This window comes from Chamaea fasciata, unplaced genomic scaffold, assembly GCF_029207755.1.
Source record: "Chamaea fasciata isolate MVZ Bird 193981 ecotype frontalis unplaced genomic scaffold, bChaFas1.0.hap1 SCAF_842, whole genome shotgun sequence".
NCBI classification, from domain to species: Eukaryota; Metazoa; Chordata; class Aves; order Passeriformes; family Sylviidae; genus Chamaea; species Chamaea fasciata.
This window is the reverse complement of record NW_027094927.1, coordinates 27,087-38,353: the sequence shown is the minus strand read 5'-3', so window position 1 is coordinate 38,353 and position 11,267 is coordinate 27,087. Positions and strand designations below refer to the sequence as shown.

The 11,267-nt window shown below is 49.7% G+C and overlaps 1 long non-coding RNA gene across 1 annotated transcript; it reads left to right on the top strand.

Moving 5' to 3' along the window:
* The first annotated feature begins 3,031 nt into the window (after positions 1-3,031).
* On the top strand, positions 3,032-10,854 carry LOC136305958 (uncharacterized). The gene is made up of 3 exons (XR_010725468.1): positions 3,032-3,177; positions 10,221-10,443; positions 10,611-10,854. It is a non-coding gene; the product is annotated as an uncharacterized lncRNA (long non-coding RNA).
* Positions 10,855-11,267: the final 413 nt, after the last annotated feature.

Here is an 11,267-nt window from a genome sequence, read left to right as displayed (position 1 = left end):
CTTATTTTACATCTCCCCAAGCACGGCCAAGGTCCCCCCCAGGTGCACAGGAACATCAAATCCTCACGGTGTACCAAGAGCACCAACAGGTTCAACCCATTCAGGCAACAACTGCTCCAGTTCACTGCCGGGCACTGGCACTGCTCGGTGTGGGAGGATCCACTGAGCTCCTGGGTATACTGAAGGACAAAACATTTCCCATCATGTATCCAGACCAGTTTATTCACGGGGCTGCTCCAAACACACATTTCCCATCAAGTAACCGGAGTAATCCAAGTGCTGATTCTACCTCTCCCCAAGCGCGCCTAAAACCCCATGCACACAGGAACACCACATTCCCACAGGGTGGCAAAAGAAACTGGAATAGACTTCATCCATTATTCCTCAGACAACAATTAATCCAATTAACCACCGTGCACTTGCAGTGCTTGGTTTGAAGGGTCAATACACCTTCTGTACATGCTGAGCTACAGAGCATAAACACAAAAATGAATCTTGCTCTGTAAATAAAACCAAACAGAAAGAATAACCATAAGAAAATTCCATAGACAAGGAAACTCTTGCATGCCTTTAAGCATATCTCCTGAGAACTCAAATAGCCATTTACAACAGGAAGTATTCCCAAGCCAGACAAAAGCCCCGAACACTGGACCTAGTACACAAAGTTTCCAGTACAAAACCTTCATGCTTCATGACAAAGCTAAGACAAGGAAAAAAGCTCCTCCTGACAAAACAAGTTAAACACTCTCTACCCCCACGATAAAAGTCCCCAAAACATACCCCCAAACCAAAAGCAAACAAAGCAACCCAAACAAACCCCAGCTGCCCTGAGTGCCATTTATCATTCAGCCCCTTCCCAGACTGGGGACACCTAAGGGAGGTCTCACACACCTTTTCCAACTCTTCTGCCCCTGCTTCCCTGCCCCTCAGGCACCACTGCCCTGCCCAGGGCTGAGGCAACCTAAATATTATGGAACAAAAAACTTAAACTAGCAGAAATAACTCACACTACTCAAAAGCTGTCTCTGCTTCCAATAAGTAGCCCTTTGAAACATGATAGCACTTTCCACAGAAATTCTATAATTGAAGTCACTCCATAAACCAGCCAAGAAAGCAAACCTCACAAGGTTGTTTCTTCCTACCATGTTCTTCCTAGTGAAAGGCTAATTAAAACCTTCACTACCAGACACCAGCCAGGCCCACATGTCACGGGAGATTAAAGGGGGAAAAAAAAGACAGGAAAACTTTGGTACCTTCCCTAAACAACACACCCCAAGAGTACACGTCCTCCCCCCCCCCCCCCCCCCAACACCTGCAAACACATCAAGGCTTAGCATAGCTTTGATTTATAGGAGAACTTACCAAGAAAATTCTATAGCACAGCACAAAACTCCCCACATTCCCTCTACCTCAACCATAGGAAAGCTCAAGCAAGAGAAAACACTGAGACAGAATGCACAAAAAAATCCCTGATTTAGCACCAAAAAAGGCCAAAAACAAGCTAAATTAAAACAACGTCTGCCTCCTAACCACACATAACAGAATATCTTGGAATTCAGAGAGAAACTCTGACAAACACACAGAACAACAGCCCCTCAGCCCTACCTACCATCACCCACTACATAATAAACACAATCCCACACAGCACAGCTTATACAGAAACAAATGAACAAATTCTCACCGCGCTAAAACAGCCTGGAGAAACTCCATACCCACACAGACAGACCTCAGCATTCCACACCGAACCACAGATCCCCACAGCCCCTTCCGGGGCCCTTTTGAACCCCCACCCGGCTCGCGATTCGTGGGCTCTCTGAGGCATCGGAAGCGCTGATTGGACAGCGGGCCCTGGGAACCCACCCGGCCCCGGCCCTGCCCAGCCTGCGCTGAGGGCCCGGGGGCTCCGCCCCGCCCTCAGAACCGGCACCAGCCCCCCGGCCCCGATCCCCCGATAACCCTTGGCACCGGCCTGGGCTCTACCCCCGTACCGGCCCCGGCCTCAATCGCCCCCGGTCCTACTCCCTCGTCCCTGCCCCGGCCCCGCCTTGGCCCCGCCCTGTGCTCTGCCCCAGACTCTGCCCCGGCCCCGCTCTGAGGGCCCGTGGCTCCGCCCTCTCCCTCGATCCTCCCTGGCCCCCCCACCCCGGCCCCGGCCCCGGCCCTGCTCTGAGGGCCCGGGGTTCTGCCAGATCCCCCGGCCCTGATCCCCCCCGGCCCCGTTCACCCCCGGCCCCAGCCCCGCTCCCCCGCTGCAAGCCCAGGCTCCGCCCCGGCTCTGACACCAGCCCAGCCCCGGCCCGCCCCATCCCCCCCGTGGCAGGTTTGCGTTCGGTTTGTGTCTGAGAAGTAGGATCTCTGCCAGAATGGTGCTGTTGGGAAGAAAGTAAATCTGCCCCAGGGATCTGCAATAAGGGATAAAGTTGCAAGGAAGGGGAGTATTTATAAATGGTCTCCGTAGTTCCTCGTAATTCTGGGTGTTTGGATTTAGCCTGGGATTGTCAGCTTAAGTCATAAAAAAGCCAACCAGGCTTCTGAACTCTCAATGAATGTTTGAAACACTTCCACAGAAAGACAAGTTAACAATGATTCCAAGGCAAAATTCTAAATGGAGGGTAATGACTTCTGGGGGATTTCCTAAGGAATTGTGGATCTCAGGCATATGGACTTTTGGAGGTGGAATCCCAGTTTCAGCCTTGGGCACCTGCAGAAGAGGGACCCTTACCCATAGCAAGGAAAGCCCGCTGCCCCAGCGTGTCAGGTGCAGACATTGAACTCTCTGGGGAATAAGCAGCAAGTCCGCTCTGCCCCTGCCCTCACACTCGGAGTGGCAGCAGCCGCAAGGTGAGAGCTGTCACAGAATGATTGAGGGGACAGACTAGCCCCAGGTATGAGCTGTAAACGGTGAGGGGAGAACAGAGCAGCCACAGGTGTGACCTGTCAGGATAATGAGGGAGCAGACCAGCTGCAGGTGTGAGATGTTACAATGATGATGGGGCGGTTCCTGCCAGGGGCGGTTTAACAGAGGAGCCTCGGTTCACTTTTCCATTGAGCTGTAGAGGTTGAGGAACTCATGTTGAGTTTCTATGTGGGGTTGCTGCAGTGGTGGGAAAGCCTCTTATAGTGCCTGCAGGAGTACATGGATGTGGAGTGTTTCTTTGTGGCAGACAGCAGCAGCAGGTAAGCCAGTGTGGAGTCATAGGGGGGATTTTTCTCTTTTTCAGCTTTGTTTTGCTAATCTCTTTTAAGTGCTCCCAGAAGAAAAAGGGCTTACGAAGGCAAAAAGAGTTCAAAATGAATAATGAAACTCCTCTTCTGTTTTTGTTTGTGTTTAAAGTAAGAGGGATTTCTCTCCACCTGGGATTTTATAAATAGGGGTACTTATACGTGTTTTTTTTCACTGTTGCTTTCTTTGATGATATATAGTCTTTTGTTTGATTTTTTTGGCATTATTTATTACATGTAATTTGGTTTTTGAGTGAAGATAACTTTATGGGTGGGTTTGAATTTGACATATGTCTTGGTTTAGGAAGACAGGTATCTGCTAGGTAAAATTACAATCAGAGGCTCTTTGGCAAAGATTTGGGAAATAGGAATAGCAGTTCTTTACTAGTATGTAATACGAAGCAAACAAACACAAAAAAAAACTCCCCCCCCACCAAACAACTACAGCATTAATGACAAACGACAACAGTACCAAGAACCTTGAGGGCTTTGTTTCACAAAACCCAGGGCAGTTTGGTTTCGGTGTCCCTGCAGGATCCTCAGAGCACCAAGATGGAACTGTGGAAAAGTCCCGGCAGGTAGCTGGGATGGCAGGGTGTCCCGGCAGGCAGGGGCAGGATGTCCCGGCAGGGCAGGGGGTGCAGGGTCACGCTGCAGCAAGAGGAGCAGCGCCGAAGAAAGCCGAAGGAGAGGCAGGGCCTGGACCAGCTCCCCGCGGGTGGCTGGGAAAACTCCGGATTCAGGCCGAACCGGTGATAGTAGATTTCCCAGGACTGGATCCCTTTGGCCACAGTGAAACTCCTCCAGCCAGCAACAGCCGTTCTCCCCTCCGCGTGCTTTTCGGCAGCTGAGCTCCTCCAGGAGCGGCAGACACGCGTCTCCCCGAACGCCGGAAGCAGAAAAGCACGCCGCTGCCTCAAGCTTTGTCTTTTACCTGCGTTATCTCCCCCTTCCACCTTTTGTCCACCTCTTTGTTTCAGTTAAGTACTCTCAAGTATCCAACACTTGATCTCCTTGGTAACTTGTGGGGAAAAAATTCTTTAGAGAAAGAAGGAACAAACCTAACCCCCAACAACATACAATTAAGTAGCTTTTTTGATAAGCTTCTGATATGTGCTATTGGGGTTTTGATCATTGTGTGCAGGGATTCAGATTGGGTAGGGCCACCCTGGCTGGTTGAAGTTTAGGTGTATTGTTAGAGGCAGCTTTTTTTTTTTTTTCCAAATTTTTTTCTGTTTAATGGTTTTAAAGCGGCCTTTAATAACTTATTGTGTAGCTTTATTTTGCTTGGCAATAGTGTATGATGAGGAATGTGATCTATTTACTTTACATTAGGCTTCTTAGTTTACATGTGGGTTAGGTTGTTTTTGAACTGAGTTGTGTTGTTGGAGGTTTTTATTTTGGTGGGGTATTATGTTTTCCAAGGATTTGTTTCCTGAGGTTTACAGTGGTGTAATTGGTTGTAGTGTGAGGTATGGGGGCGGTTTTATTTATTTAGGGGTGGCTTTTATCATGGTGTGTAGTGTTTTTTTGGTGGGTTTGAGGTAAGGGGCAGTAGTTCATTTCTTGGAGTATAATAATATTTAAAATCAGATTATTGTTTTTTTGTGTTATAGGGATTTGTGTATTTAGCTTGTTTGGCTATAGTATGTGTTCTATAGTTATGGATAATTTGGGAGATACTGTTTATAGTTGAATGGATCTTTTAGTTTTAGGGTGGGGGGGTCCTGGGTATTTACTTTGGAGGTTTTTTCAGGAGACTAGACATAGGAGTTATTTTTATTGTATTTGGTAGCTGGATTAGGAGAAATAATAGTTGGCTTTTGTTTGGTGGATTTTTGTTTGTTTTTTCTTTTCTAAAACTCCTGTATTTGTGTGGTCAGGGTAGTGGTGTTTCTGGTGTAAATCTAAGCATCCATTACTGTTTGTGTGAATTAGGTGGTCCACAGGTAGTATACTGAGACCCTCCCACTGACCGGCACATAGATCTGCTGAGATCATGCATTGATGTTTGGTTTTCTGTATGGTACCTGACTAGATAGACAGCAGCTGGGTGACAGCAAAGAATTCCCAGAGGCAGAGGCAGCCTTCTTTAGCACACGGTATGGATTCTCATCTCTGAACATCCCAGAGATAATTGGAAAGCTCAGAGACACAGAGGGAATGAAAGCAGGGTGCCAGGGCAGGAGTCACTGGGAGGGGTTTTGAGACAGGTTTAGAGACAGGGATGTCCCAGATGTGACCCCTTAGGCTACGTGAAGAGAAAGTCTCATTTTGGATCAAAGTGCTGAGGTGTGCAGGGCAGAGCAGTCTTGGTGTGTATTGTGTCACTTGTCTGTTGTGCACTCTGTGTCTTTTGGGTGTCTCGTATGGTGTGTCTTTTGACTTAGGCCTTTGAACAACCTCTTGGAAATGCTAGGCATTGTTCTTAACAGATCCTATTCCTTGGTGAGGTGCTGATGCCATTAAACCTTATGCTTCGACACATAGTAGAATCCGTCTCTCTTCGCAAGCATGCAGGCTGATGCCTCTTCAAGTCTTGTTCTGAGCTGTATCACCAGCTGTGCACCGCCCTTATCCGTTCCGGTGGATTAGGTCTTGTAAGAATGCCAAGATAGGTAGAGGATTCTGACCGTAGGATTCTTGGGCATCTGTCTCTGCGTCTTCTGGGATAAGTCATCCCGTTGGCATCTTCTTCCTGCAGGGTTCTCTGAGCCTGGTCAGCTCGCCTTCAGTCTTACCTCGGTCATCTCGTTCTTAGTTCGCTGCTCCTTCAGGGTTATTCTTCTTGCCAGAGGATTTGTGTCCCTGTTGTGTCCCCTTGTTTGTCCTGTCCTGTCTCACGGGTGTTGGTGTGTGTTTGGCCCGGAGCTGCTCTGCCTTGCTGCTCAGTCTGGGTGTATGGGTAATAGTACAAGTCCTGGGGACTTGAAATTTGTGATGTAGGGTGTAGTAGGGCTGTAGAGGGTATTCCTAGATTGCCACCAGGTGTCTGGAGCTGTCCAGTTATCCTGCAGCCCTTTGACTTCTGTCCCAGCTTTGTTTCAGATGCAGAGGGATGAAATCCATGGCGGAATGCCCCATCCTGGGTGAGGGGGCTCCCCCGAGAAGGTCAGTCACTGTTTGTGTTTGCAGTGGAGGTGTAAATGGTGGCTATGTTACAGCGCTGTTCTTTGTCGTTTTTTTTAGGAGGTACGGCCGGATATCAGCGGGCAAGGTGAGCAGTGATGGGTAGGCAGTAGTAGTTACTATTGCTCAAGTCTTATTTGCTGGTGCAACTCTAAGCATTCACTGTTCTTTTTTTTTTTTTGATTTTCGGGTGTCCCCCTACCAGATGTGCTGGCCCCGGATGCCAGAGGCCAGATGGGTGCAGCATTAAGGTATATTTGTGGCGTGCTTCAGTCAGAGCTGGGAGGTGCTGTTTCACAGCAACTCGGCGTGATTTTTTGCTTTGCGGGTGCTGCTGCTGTCCTAGGCGTGCCAAGGAACAGAGGGAGCTGGTGAGTCGGCCTTTAGGCAGAGTGACCCACAGGTGTGCGCCGTGCTCAGCACGTACCTTTTCCTTTTGCTGGGTACGCTCCCGGCAGCCTCTGGAGCGGGATGAAGATCTGAGGGGGAGCCACGACAGCGGTGCTGAGGAGCCCCGGGGATTACTCTTCTGGAGGGGGATAGTCGCATTTTCTGTTTTGTGATCCTAGGTAGTGTGAGGAGGTGTGGAGCCAAAGTTTGGGTACAGCGGCCCTGAGGTGGACGCAGAGAACCTCTGGACGTCCACGGTGCTGAGATGTTCGTTTCTGTCGAGGATGCATTTCGCCTGCTGGTGTTCCAAAAGCTAAGTGTTGGGGCTGGCGGTCGGGAGAAGGGAGAAAACCTTTTCAGTCTTGGGTGGTGATTTAAAGTTACCTTACAGGAGAGGGCCCTAGTGGGATGGTCCCCTCAGGATTAAAGGGTGAGGGTTTCTCCTCAGCAGCACCAGAGCCTTGGCAGGGCAGTTCTGACCCATCTCCATGTTCTAGGGAGTTTGACATTGTTGGTCTCCTTTTAGAGTCCAAAGGGTTAGGGTGCAGCGGGGGATTCCTGGCCCAGCACACCCTGGGATCCCTTTCCCAGGAGCATCCTGTTATAGGGCAATGCTGATTGCGAGGTGTACGGTAGTAGGGTTCAGCAGGGGGGGGTTTACAGTGACACACAGAGGCTGAAGGAGGGCTTGAGAGGTAAAGGACTCGAGGGCTAGAGAGCACACAGTGAAAATCAGGGGTACAGGCTAGGATACAAGTCAGAGTACAGGTATACTGGCCCTCACAGCGCTGCTACCAGCACGCTTTCCCTGAGAGCAGGTGCAGGCAGCAGCCCTAGTGCGGGAACGTACCAGACGCTCTGACATGTGCAGACACGGCCAGGCAGGAAGCGATAGTGGGGAGCAGGATCCAGCAGGGCTGGGGATAACGGGGGTTTTCCCGCCCCACCCACCCTGGGATTCCCCGTCTCTCCGCAGCCGGTGGAAGTGCTCCTGATTTCCCTCTCGGGGCGGCGGTTGGTAAGGCTTCGTGCCTTTGCCTGTGCAAAGAGTTTGGCTCTGTCAGCCTCTGCCCTGTCTCAGGGCCACGTTTTTTAGGGTAGGCAGGGAACAACTGTGGATGTACCTGCCCTGCTTGCAGGACAGCTCTTGGGACACTAACGGTGTAGAGCGTCCCCGCCTTGAAGGTGTAGGGCTCTAAAGAAGTAGGGTTCAGAAGGGGGGAGCTTATAGTGACACATACAGAGGCTGAGGCAGGGCTTGAGAGGTAAAGGAGTCAAGAGCTAGAGAACACACAGTGAAAATCAGGGGTACAGCCTAGGATACAAGTCAGAGTACAGGTATACCAGCCCTCACAGCACTGCTGCCAACACTGTTTCCCTGAGAGAGGTGCAGGCAGCAATCCTAATGGCAAGGCAATGCCAGAAGTCCTGAGAGGTGCAGGCAGTACCCCTAAGCTAGGGCCAGACAGGAAGTTCCCATGGTGGGGCAGAGTCCACAGGGTTGAGGTTCACTGGGGATGTCCACCGTGCGTTCCTGTCCTGCCCCAACCGGGGATGCTCACACCCCTAATGGAGGCTGTGGTGGGTGGGCTCAGTGCCAGTAATGCCTCTAAGGCTTTGGCACTGTGAGTGTCAGCCTCTGGACGCAGCTGAGGCGTGCTGCCCGAGGACCCGGGCCTTCTTAGGAGATGGTGAGTAGCAGAATTGCTGGTTTTTGGCTGACGTGCTGCTAAGATTATGCTTTGATATTTGGTTTTCTTGATTGTAGCTGACTTAGGAGACAACCGCCCGGCAACAGCAGGAATTTCCCTGAGGGAGAGGCAGCCTTCTTTGGCACCTGGCGTGGATTTGCCTCCCTGGACATCTGAGAGAGAAGTGGAGGGCTTGGAGCCCCACAGAGGGGATGAAAGCGGGGTGCCAGGGCAGGGGTCAGTGGGAGGGATTTTTTGAGTCAGGTTTAGAGACAGGGATGTCCCAGATGTGACCCCTTAGGCTACATGAAGAGAAAGTCTCATTTTGGATCAAAGTGCTGAGGTGTGCAGGGCAGAGCAGTCCTGGTGTGTGTTGTGTCACTTGTCTGTTGTGCACTCTGTGTCTTTTGGGTGTCTTGTGCTTCATGTCTTGTCCCTTAGCCCTTCGAGGGGCCTATTAAAAATCCTGGCATCCGTCTTAGCATATCTGGTCTCTGCCTTCCTCGGCCAGGCGTCTTTGTTTCGTGTTCTCGGACACACGCGTTGGAATCCGTCTCTCTTCGCAAGCATGCAGGCTGATGCCTCTTCAAGTCTTGTTCTGAGCTGTATCACCAGCTGTGCACCGCCCTTATCCGGTCCGGTGGATTAGGTCTTGTAAGAATGCCAAGATAGGTAGAGGATTCTGACCGTAGGATTCTTGGGCATCTGTCTCTGTGTCTTCTGGGATAAGTCATCCCGTTGGCATCTTCTTCCTGCAGGGTTCTCTGAGCCTGGTCAGCTCGCCTTCAGTCTTACCTCGGTCATCTCGTTCTTAGTTCACTGCTCCTTCAGGGACATTCTTCTTGCCAGAGGATTTGTGTCCCTGTTGTGTCCCCTTGTTTGTCCTGTCCTGTCTCACGGGTGTTGGTGTGTGTTTGGCCCGGAGCTGCTCTGCCTTGCTGCTCAGTCTGGGTGTATGGGTAATAGTACAAGTCCTGGGGACTTGAAATTTGTGATGTAGGGTGTAGTAGGGCTGTAGAGGGTATTCCTAGATTGCCACCAGGTGTCTGGAGCTGTCCAGTTATCCTGCAGCCCTTTGACTTTTGTCCTAGCTTTGTTTCAGATGCAGAGGGATGAAATCCATGGCGGAATGCCCCATCTAAGGTGATGTGGATTCCCTGAGAATATCAGTCACAGTTAAAGATGAGAGTCGCTTATGTCAAATTTATTGGCACTCCAGTGCAGGCCCCTTGCATTTACAGCTTCAAACAAGTGGGTCCCTTGGCAACCGTCCTGGGCAGCAGCTCGACCCTGCTCCGGGCTGGGCTGAGGGAGCAAACACTTGGGGCTGGCACTGCTCCATAGTGAGGGTACTTGTGAAAACACCTGGATTGTCCTGGATATTTTTTTGAGCTTTCTACAAGGTCTTAAGCATCAACTTTGTAAACATAAATGGCAAGGACTGAACACATGAGGCGCTGGAAAATTATACACACCAAAGACACCCTTTTTTTAAAAAATAACTCGGTGGCTTATATGTTAATTTTGAGACTCCTTTTTGGCCAGCTTTACTGTAAAAGAATCTCATTTAAATTTAGTTGCTTCAATGAATTTTTTGTACAAATATGCTCTAGTGTCAGGAGATTAAAGCAGTAACACCAACATGCCCCCTCTGGAAGAAATTTCTGCGTCTCTTCAGACCTGCTGGTTTGCAGTAGAGTTTGAGCACATTTTGCTGCAGCTTTGGTTCTTAATAAGTGTAAGTCGATGGATTGCTGGATGATTTCCGTAAGTTCTCCTATTTTGTAGGAGCTGCACGGTGAGGTCAGAATTCTGAGGGAGGCCCTGGCAAAGCTGCCAAGGGCGAAGAACATGGATGATCCAGGGGCTTCTCCCACCTGAGTTTCTCCTGGAGCGTGCTGTGTGTCATGCCAGATATTTAACCCGGGTTTGGGGTGTTCTCCTGCAGTCCCAGCTCTAACTGCTGCCCCTGAGCCCAGGCCTTGCTCTGTCTCAGCACTAAACCTGGCAGGTGGGTGTGCTTTTCCAGCCCTTTAATCCCACAGGCAATCCCAGATTCCCGGAGCTCCCCGAGGCACAGCATGGACTTGCTCCCTGGGAGCTGCACTTCAGTTTGCCTGAACCAAGGATGGCCTGCCTATGTTTGTAACTTTATTCCTGCTGTTTTTCCTTTTCCAGGTTGTTGGCAAGAAGGAGAGAGCCAGTAGGAAGTGAAGCCATTGGAAGGCCTTATCCCAGTCCAAGGTTCCCACTGGTCTCTCTGACTCCTGGATAATTGCCTGACCATAACCAGAGACTCTCAGTTTGATTTCCTGCCTTTTCCAATAAATCCTTGCTTTCAGCTGGAGTGTGTTCATGGTATCATCCTCCTCCTCTTCCATGGATTTGTAAATAAAATTTCTGGCTTTTGTTGAGTCAAATTTTTTTATTGCAGGAATTGTGGCTCTTTTGTTCCACTGAAACTTCCCAACTCTGCTCAGAGTTTCAGATATCAAATACAAGTAAGACTGGAGTTTCTTTGGGTTGTTACTCCCACAAAACACAGATAATTTTTGGATAGGAGTAACTAGACCTGTTCAATTCCCACTTCCCTTTAAACTCAGAGCAGAGGAGGCAGATTTTAAACCATTGTTCCATGAACTTCCACCAACTTGATGACTGTTCCGAAAGTTTTCAGTGTTAGAAATTCCTGAGCTTGTTTTCCAGGCAAGCTGGGATTTAGAGATTATTCCTTCCTTTTATTTGATGTTTTTTCTCTCTGCTTCTAGTAAGGGAATATTTATTTTTTCCAAATTTCCATCCTGATTAGAATTTTTGTACGTCTTAGAGCACATT